General features: G+C 48.8%; 1 pseudogene; it reads right to left on the reverse strand.

Moving 5' to 3' along the window:
- Positions 1-2,865: 2,865 nt before the first annotated feature.
- LOC136450008 (3-ketoacyl-CoA synthase 5-like) lies at positions 2,866-4,688 on the reverse strand (annotated as a pseudogene).
- Between the last annotated feature and the right edge of the window lie 4,062 nt (positions 4,689-8,750).

Genomic DNA, 8,750 nt, shown 5'->3' on the forward strand with positions numbered 1-8,750 from the left:
TTGAGAGATCCAACATCCAATCAATACATCTATTACTCCTTTTACCCTAACTTTTTCAGCCCTTGCAATTCAGCACGTCTCTCGAAGAGATTCGACGATATTTTTTGTGGCCTTGTCGACCCTAGGACAACCTCAGCGTGCATCTCCCCAATGAGGTCTTCTCAGGAGGTGTTATTGAGCTCTATCAGGTGAAGAACATGCGTCAAATCGGTTCTACCAACCAGCTGATTGGTACATGTTGATTCAGAGTTACTCACTACATGTTTAGGTCATGTGTGACTTCAGGCGTGCTAGCCCTTACTTGTGTATGATCCGAGATTCAATTCGTCGTCAACAGGGGCATTTTATCCGATTTTGAAATTTAAGGAGTAAATTGTCCTGGTATTCAAGTTCAAGGGTGCATTTTTTAAATTCAAGCGATAATTTCGGGAGTAAATTAGACATTACTCTATTGTTGATGAGTCATCTATATCTATATCTATATCTATATCTATATCTATATCTATATCTATATCTATATCTATATCTATATCTATATCTATATCTATATCTATATACTCCCTCCATCCTGTAATATAGCGTATTCTAGCATTCAAAATTTATCCTCAAATATAAGGCATTCTAGAAGATAGAAACCCATTTTGCATTAAATATTTTCTATTTATGAGTCAATCACCACTAATCGTGTTGATGATAGCGTCTTATTAGGAAATAAAGTGAGGACACATACGTCTTTTGTGTTCTCTCTTAATCTGTCCTAAAATTTCTAAAATGCACTATATTATTGGACAGAGGGAATATCTTATAATCCTAAACCTTATTAGAAGTTAGTCTCGACATGCAAGTCATCCACATCAGCAGCCCACTTACATATGCAATTATTGCACGTATCTATTCATACAAGCTATCCACTTCAGCAAATCACGTATCTACTAACATAATTTATTTATCCACTATTAAAATTCTTCGCGATTCCCTCAGATGGCAGGGCAGTGCTTGTAGTTTCCTGAAATACGGGATTACAGCGAGGATTGCCAAGAATCCGATTTCCCTCATCCTAGGCAAAAGGGAAGACTGGCGCTGGACCCTAAGCTAAGTGGCTATTATTATTATTTGACACGAGATAAGCCTTTAGGTTTTCTTTTAGATGTGGACCACACAAGCTGTATCCTAGCGAAATCGACGCGGATCTCTTTTTTCCATGTAATAAATACTGCAGGTCGATTTAGACATTCCATGTAGGTGTGGTTTTCAAATGAGATACGTAAGTAAAAAGTAATCTTTTTTTTTTGTGAAATGCTTGCCTTTCATTATATTCAATGGGGCCTCAAACATCACCAAGTCAGAGACAGACACTGGAATTACATGCCACACTTCCAGACGTTGTGTGCTCGAGACTTGCTTAGGCTAAACATGAGCAACCTTGTTACAAACACGATTAACATAGGAAAAGAAAAAATCATGAAAGGCAAGACTAAGATCCTCTGTCTCCTTCAAGATTGGATCAACGACAGACCGCTGCGAATGCTTCTTCTTCCACAGATTTACCAGCTCGAGGCAGTCGGTCTCCAACACCACCCTTTGCTTGCCATGCTGTTTTGCCAAAACCAAGGCATCCCTGCACGCCGTCGCCTCCATCGTGCAAGCATCCAGCCACCGCTCGTACCAGCGCGCTTGTGCCTCCCTGAAGGCGCCACGGTTATCACGAATAATGCATGCGTAGTACCCACAATGCCGTCTAAGTTGAAAGGAGGCATCAGTATTCACTTTAACCCAGCCCAGGTCCGGTGGCTTGCCATTTCATCTCAACCTGCGGCTTCTCACGTCTCATTGACTGGCTGGTTTCCCACAGATCAAGTGCAGTGTCCCTAGCCCAAACCACAGCTTGATGAATACTGATAGACTTCTCCCCATGTCTTCGCTTGTTGCGCATCATCGACAAAGCCCACATACCGCAGAGAATGAGCGCAGTATCTCTCTTTGAGCATATATCGAGATAAGATCAGTCGTCCAAGTCAGCGGATTCAGAGCTGGGATTTTCACCCCTGTACCCAAGCGAACTTGGAGCCAAAAAATTCGGGCTATCGAGCAGTCCACCAGCACATGTTTGACAGACTCCTCAGGATCACCACAGTCCTCAAAGAAGACCACTGGTTCGATATACTTCTTGAAGAGAACCTGCCTTGCCGGGAGGAAATCATTAGCTACCCTCCACTAGAACACTCTCACTTTAGACCGTCTTCAAACGACCGTTACTTAAAATACAAGACACATTCCACATTTGGATAACACTATGGGCAAAGGGTTCAATATCTATTTTTGGTCCTTCTCCAACAACAAGACCCTAAAAGAGAACTCTTTCTGTAAATGGGTCTCCATGAGAGATGATGCTCAAATTTGATTTATACCTCTCAGGAGACCCTAAAATAGGTCTTCTATATAGATACTATGTTAGGAGGCTACAGATATTCTGTTGAAGACCTATTTTAAGTTTAGGTCTTCTTCTAGGTCTCCTGTTGGAGACATCTCACAGGACCTCCCACAACGTCTTCCCGCATTCGTCCGATGAGGAGCCAGGCGTCTGACTTTGATCCCCATCAAAATTCTTACTGTATAATAGCTTGTACGCAGATCGCACTGTAAAAAAAATAATCTTTTGGAGGTTTACGATTGATAAATTAGTATTTGTTCAAAATAGTGTAGTATTGCGGTTATCATGGTATATTTTCACATTTATAGTTAACTGAAATTCTTGTTTAATTCGTTTTGTTTTTGCAATGATTGGAATCGTTCCATTGGAATTGCAATTTAATGGAAATCCGTTTGGATCGGAGTTCGCACTGCTACTTGTACTTTCTCTCCTATTTATTACAAAAATAGGAAAATATTTGTTTATAGTAGAAGTAGCATGATTTGCAATTATATGGAAGAGATACATAGTATTTTCAGCTATAATATTGTCTGTTCCCATCCTAACAGCAGATATATGGTTGGTTCTTGTACGAAGGTTTGACACCAAACAGTCCCGTTGCTTTGGGCTCAATCGATATGTATACGTGTACTAGGTACGTACAACTATACGCCTGAAAACGCCAGTTGCGTGCATGCTTATTAGGAGTCATCAGATGTGTCCTTGACGATTTCTGGGAGCTGCACCGGGTAGCGGTGGATGGAGTCGACCCACGGCCCGTCGGCGTCGGCCGGCGGCTTGACGCACTCCCACGCAACACTGTTGCAGTCGAAGCCAGGCGCCGAAGGAGATCATCCAAATCCGGTCGCCCTTTTTCATCATCCCCTTGGCCTCGATGTACGCCAGTTCGTACAGCACGGAGCTGCTGGATGTGTTCCCGAACCGGTGCAGCGTCATCCGCGACGCCTCCACGTCCTGGTCGGAGAGGCCGAGGCCATGCTGAACCTCGTCGATCACCCCGCGGCCGCCTGCATGGATGCAGATGTGCTCGAACGCCGTGCGGAAGTCCGGTCGGTAGAGCCTCACCTTGGCGCGCCCGCTGAGGAGCTTTCGCTTGAGCAAGGACAGCGCGACGAGGAGCTGCTCCGAGGCCGGCAGGACAAGGGGTCCGAAGGCGGCGATGTTGCTCTTGAGCGCGTGGCCGGCGGTGGTGGCGAGGTCCTTGGAGAGACGGATCCCGGTGTTGCCCTTGTCGTCCTCCTCCTGGAACACGCACCGGTAGTCGGCGTCCCGGGCCGCCGTCACGGTGCGCACCAGGCGGGTGAGCCTGTACCGCGCGCGCTCCGAGGAGTTGGACAGGATCATGGCCGCGGCGCCCATGCGGAAGAGGCAGTTGGGGAGCAGCATCGCGCGCTCCGTGCCGACGTAGTACTGCGACGAGAGGATCTCCGTGGAGACGATGAGGACGTGCGTGCCCGGCCGTGCCGTCTGCAGGAGGTTCTTGGCGAGGCCGACGGAGACCAGCCCCGCGCTGCACCCCATCCCGGACAGGTTGACGTTCTGCACGTCGGCACGCAGCTTGTACCTGTTGACGACCATGTCGGTGAACACCGGCGTGGGCGTGAAGATGCTGCAGTTAACGATGAGCACGTCGATCTCCTCGGGCTTGACGCTCGTCCTGGCAAACACCTCGTCCACGGCGGAGAAGATGACCAGCTCCGTCTCGTCGCGGGAGGCCTCGAGGCTGCGGTCTGGCGGCATGTAGTGGTACGCCTCCGGCACGCACGTCTCCTCGCCGAGCCCGGAGCGTTCCAGCAGGCGGATGGCGAAGCTGACGCTCTCCTCGTCCACCAGGTACGGCATCAGGTGCGCGTGCTCCAGGCACGTCGCGAAGGGCGCCCGGAACCAGGGCTTGGGCCGGAAGCAGCCGTACTCCACGAGGTACACGTCCTTGGGCCGGCCCATGCGCCGCAGCTTGGCGACGGCGGCGGCCAGGAGCAGGGCCAGCAGGCAGTGGACAGGCCGGATCTCCCGCGCCAGCGCGAGCACCTCCTCAGGGCTCGTCCTCGGGACCACGGCGGCGGCGGCAGCCAAGGCGACGATGACGAGGAAGTTGTTGACGAGGAGCCCGTACATGGTCTTTAGGAACTTGACATGCAGTGGCCTGTTCATCGTGCCAGTGCCACTGTGTAGTATGCGTGCGTATAGCCTTAGCCTGTATGGTTTTTTGCCACTGCACGCGGGCGTGTTATAGAGTGTGTGTGTGTAGCTGAGAAGAGAGTGGAGGGAGCGTATGATTTAAAGGCTGTGTCGAGGGCATTATGGGAACTGGAGACAAGGCAGTGCTGCCACCGAACCGACTTAAATGCGAGTCAATCCGGCGAGTCTTACAAAATTTACTTCTTTAACTGTACTAGTTGACTGGCTGTGCATTGCTATGGACATTCATAACATACGTAGTACAATCATGCTCCCTCTGCCCCGAAAAGAACGACGTTTTAGCTATGAATATGGATAATTTGGGATGTAGGGTATGGGTAATACATATGTGAAGTCTTATGACATGCAATAAATATTGAAATTAGATTATTATCATCTTCACAATATTGTTAATTCGAAGGAAAAAGGCAGCCCATGCAAAGCATCATTCCCTTGGGCCAGGCAACCAATCCTGCGTCAGACATACTTGACAATTCACGTACCGCTTGCTTATGTAAGTGCCTGGTGAAGTCCACTCAGGGCATTCCTGCATTCATGTGCACACGTTTGGAGGAACTGGGCAAAACACGCCAACAACCATTGGATAACCAGCCACATGGTATCCTGAGAACTCAACCATTAGCGATTAGATGCTGTGGAGATTGACACACATGGTATCCTATTCGGAATGTTGAGCTAAACTTTCTAAATGCCCAGTGCATTTCAAATGTTGTATTTGAAACATAGGGCACTTTTGATTCTTCCTACAAAACTTCCCTCGCCTAGCTGAGCAAGGATTATTTGAAGTTGAGTAGTGTGTTTGGTTGATTTGCTAGTAGTAGTATTTTGGGGCTTGTGCACGCAAATTTTTAGTAGATTTCCTTACTACCAGCTCGCTGGGCCTAGCACGCTTCTCGGGGCTAGTGCAAATGCTATTTTCACTCCCCGATAAGCTAAATACTTTTAACTTCAACAAATATATATATATATATATATATATATATATATATATATAATATTAACATTTATAATTTGTAAGTAGTATCATTAGATAGATCATTGAATATATTTTCATAATAAACTTATTTAAAGATATAAATATTGCGCGCATTTTCTATAAACTTAGTCAAAATTTAGAAAGTTTAACCTACACGCATCCCATAACGACTTTATTTTTTTGTACAAAAGGAGTACGAGGCAGACAGCAAATTTGCTTCAGAACCAAACGTGTGCTATGCACATACTATTTTATTTGAAACAATGGCGGGAGCTGTGCCGCTCAATTAAGACGAAACAATTTGTGTATAAGAAGCTTAGCAAACTAGATGTTCACAGAACACCCAAGTGGCTAACCACCCCACGGGACGTGGTTGAGCACAAACACAACACACTGATATGGATCATCATTGCCGAGGATGAAAGCAAAGCAACCAGCAGCTCTGACTTCTGATGGTAGGGCACCCACAAGCCACTACCGATGGGTCCAAAGCACGAGGCCACAAACGGTCATCGTTGCCAAGCTCAAACAAGAGCAGCTCTGACTTCCAGTCACGAACCCACACCTCGCCCCCAACGGATGCAGACCCTCCGCTAAGCCCCAGACTACGATGAAGGGGGCTCGCCATGTGTCATTGTTGCCAAGTCACGTCCCCGATGCAGCAGCTCTGACTTCACGTTGCAAAATCCACATCCACGCATCCACCATGCGTCGAGAAGTGCAAACACCGAAGGAGGCTTTGAAGCTGCGACGACGATCCAAATGCAACGCCTTCAGGAAGAGAGCGACGCCGATGGCGACACAGTCACACATCCACAAAGGACTAGGTTTTTACCCTTGGATGATTAAGGATGGCAATGGGGCGGTTTTGGGTTGGATATCCGTGGGTTCAGGTTCGGGGATGATTTCTCACCCACGGTTTTCGGGTTCGAGCCCCCGAAACCTATCGGGTTTGGTTTCAGTTTTGGTTTTCCACCCGTGGATATCCAATGCATATCCGAAATAAATCATTTAGAATTAAAACTCATGTTTTATAATATGCTAATAATAACTTGTTTACTTAGATTATTAAATTTATTCTAAGTTGACTCATGAAAATATTTATTATTTGTTGCCTCTTGTTTATACATGTGAATATGTGTATATATATCATACATATGTTTAGGGAAAGTCCTTATTGCTCTTACTATGTTGCCATACAAAGCGGGTTTTGGGTATCCATTCGGGTTTCGGGTATCCATTCGGGTTTTGGGTATCCACGAGTTTGGTTTTTAGGACGGATTATCAACTGAATCGGTGTTCGGGACGTTTTTCGGGTTTCGGGTTCGGGTGTATAGAGACTCCAACCGATCCAAATCCGCCCCATCGCCATTCCTATGGATGATAGTGCAGAGGGGAAGACATGATGCCCCCAATAGGGAAAGCGGCACCCACCAGTGTCACCGTCACCAAGGCTTTCACCCAAGGAACCCTCTAGCACGAACGTCGAGCAAAGAAGCCGAACCCCATGCCCACTAACTCCGCCCTTGCCGTTGTCCCGACACCCATAGAAGCCCCTTCATGAGCATCAACTGCGCCAGCTGCTCATAGCAGCCGCACAACTGCATCGGCCGCCACCCCCTTCATCCGGGCAACTCGAAGAGTCAGACCTGACTCCACCACCGCTCGCTTAACACCACTGCACATTGAGGCCTATCGCTGACCACCACCACCGACACTAGCACGCACCCACTGCAGTGTTGCCGACCTACGCCGCCAGCAGCCATGAGGGCACATGCCCCCACAATTATGGGCGCCGCCCCATACCCGCATTCAGTCGTAGACCGCCGTGGGTAGGCTGGCCACCACCCTGGCAGCACCTAGGCCGCATGTCGCGGGCAGCCTATCTCGGCCGCTGTCGGCCACCATCGCTTGTGAGGGAAGGGGCGGGCGGAGGAGGAGAAGAAGAGGGCCCTGTAGCCGCCCTCCGCGCCTGCACAAGCTTTGGTCGTCCTCACCACAGCCACCGCCGACCGCCGCACCTCCCGGCCACGACGAGCCGGATCCAGCGGCCTAGGCAGGGGAAGGGGCCAACACCGCCACCGAGGAAGGCGCCACCGCCGCTATCGCCGGGCGCTTGCCCGACCGGACGCGATGCTACAAGTGCGGGGCGGCAGATCCGGCCTAGAGGACGCCGGATCTGCGCACCCCAGCCGAGAAGCCGCCGACAACCATTGTCCCAATCAGAGCACCTCTGGCCTCCGGGAGAGAGAGAGAGAGAGAGAGAGAGAGAGAGAGAGAGAGAGAGAGAGAGAGAGGAGAGGGTGTGGGGAAGAAGAGGAGATGGCCTAGACGCTATCGTCCTTGCCTTAGGCCGGTTTGCGGGCATCCGGCTCTGGTGGCAGCCGGGCAAAGGTAGCACACGGGAGGGTTTGGTGCTGGGCGGAGATGACGACGCCCGAGCCACCCCGTAGAGGCGACGTGAGGGCCTGGGAGCGATTATGGCTCTGTTCGCTTGAGCTTATAAGCAACAATCAGCCCTACTTTTTCAGCCATGGAACAATATTTTCTGTCACAATAAATCAGCTCTACAAATCAGCCGCAACAGTAATAAATCCTGCCGAAAAGAGCTTATGTTGACCTTGTTTCAGTGCAGATACCCCTGCGCTGTGCGCATACTAGCTGAGGGAGATTTAGAGTTTATTTCCGTGAAACATAGGAAATAAAATTTCAGATAAAAAATGTACGTCGAACACCATCAATGAACTTTTTTTTGTGAGGGGATCGATGAACTTGTTTTGGTTGCCGGACCGTGGGCGTCCGTTGTGGTTTTGTTTACGAACATCAAAATGGGGCTTTGGCAGGTTGCCAGAACGGTGGAGGTGGAGAAGCGCCAGCTTTGTACAGGTCACGATCTAAGGGCGTCTCCCAACAGCTAGCGACGAATAAATAGCTGATCTATTTTACATAGCCTAAAAATCTAAGAGAAGAACACGTGGATTCAATAGTACATACAAAAATAAAATAATATAAATAGTGTTTGGTTTTGTCTCTGACCTCCAAATAGTGTTGCGGAGGCGGGAGGGGTGTAAAAGTTTGTCGGCTGAAATCAAGCCTTTATAGCATTCCGGTGATGATGAGATAGACCGTTGCGGAGGCGGGAGG

This window comes from Miscanthus floridulus, chromosome 5 (genome assembly GCF_019320115.1).
Source record: "Miscanthus floridulus cultivar M001 chromosome 5, ASM1932011v1, whole genome shotgun sequence".
NCBI lineage: Eukaryota > Viridiplantae > Streptophyta > Magnoliopsida > Poales > Poaceae > Miscanthus > Miscanthus floridulus.